Source organism: Cynara cardunculus (genome assembly GCF_001531365.2).
Source record: "Cynara cardunculus var. scolymus isolate 2C chromosome LG 6, CcrdV1, whole genome shotgun sequence".
Classification (NCBI taxonomy): Eukaryota; Viridiplantae; Streptophyta; class Magnoliopsida; order Asterales; family Asteraceae; genus Cynara; species Cynara cardunculus.
Window position 1 is genome coordinate 13,624,693 of NC_037533.1, and position 1,750 is coordinate 13,626,442.

The following is a 1,750-nucleotide window of genomic DNA, read 5'->3' on the forward strand; positions in this document are numbered from 1 at the left end:
AGAAATACATGAAACAGTTTCATTAAAATTTCATAAGTATTATATGAAACAATTTTATAACCATAAATAAAACAACTTCATCATAAATAAAAAGTACTATATGAAAAAAAAAATTATGAAAAAATTTCATAAGATTAAACAATGAAATTGACGGATGAGGATGATTTACACGATTTGTGCAAGTATGAATGATTTGTATTTTATCGCTCCTTTCTCTTTCTATATGTATGTATAATCGTTACTTCACAAGCTCACATGCGTCTTTCAGATTAAAATTATTATATACTAATTGTTTTCAGTAAAGCTATTTTGTCATACTTTAAATTTACCAAAATTATATAAACAATTAGTCATTTACAATATTTTCACACTTCAAGTCAATCTTATTAAACGAACAGATCGGAACCATTACATTTACCAATTATTTACAAGTGAATAATCAATTGGTTGCAATACATATGGCATTTGGTTGGACTTAGTACTTAACAGTCAACCAAGTATGTATTAGGAGAGCAGGGCTAAAAGGAATGGTGTTATAAATGAGGGGTGATCTTTTGCTTGGTGGGTTTAGTGGTAGACGGGGYTTTTCTCTGGCTTAAGCTCCTTTTGCTTCTTTTGCTCTTTTTGTGTAGTTTGTTTTTATCTGTTGGACTTTGTACTTTCTGGCTCTCTGTGGTTTGGTACGGTGTGGTGACCAAGTCCTTTTCTTTTCTGTTTGGTTGGTTGTGGCTTTTTGCCTAAACTTTGTATTTTCGTTATGGTTTTTATAAATTTACCTGGATTTCCTTTCAAAAAAAATATTTATTAGTTCATTACATTAAAAAAATTTGTAAAAAAAAAATTAATGAATGCCAAAKTTGGTCCTATATGACATGACTAATCAACAAAAATACCCTGACACTCCATGTTTGTCATATATATTCCATGCATCACAATACTAGATAAATATGAGGTAGAATATGATCCACTATGTGTTTTCTGCTATTGCTTATTGGTTTTAAATTTTTTTATCTGATACCAAGGTCCAGTATTATTGGCTATTGTTATTGTTATTGTTACCTCTATCTGCTTCATTATTTAATTGCTTTCATGCTTCAACAAGTCAATTGACAACGACTTTAGGCTTTAACATTTAAGCCCATAAGCTTACTATCACTGTTTGGTTATGTTGGTTACTTTATCTATTTATGCTTCAATTGACTATATATCTATTTGACCCTATCGCTACTTGATTGATTCTACTTCTATTAGCTATTGCAATTTGCTTACGTTATTTGCATAACTACTTTAGTTGACTATTCCTATGTGCTTTTGTATCTGTAGTTGGTACCGTATTAATGCTTCAGCATTAGTGATATTTACCCTCTGAAGATTTATCTTTTGTTGTTATGAGTTACGATGTGTTTTGTGGTTTGTGATGGTTCAATAAATTCTCCCTGTTATATTCATTTAGTTAGTTCTCTTGTATTTGTCATGTTTCATAAAATTTTAATCAACCATCATTTCAGCTATTGCTTGACTTCTTCATCTTTTATTAGGACTAGAAGCGTACTCGTGCAATGCAGCGAGATATATCGTGATTTTAATATTTTATTTTATTTTGTATCTCAGTCGATGTTATAATATGGTTTTATGTGATTTTGAGAAAACAATGATGTTTTTATTTTTGAATAAAATATATGTTTGAAGATATCATAAAAATTTGACAAAAATATATCGATATTAGTATCAAATTAACTATTTGAAATTC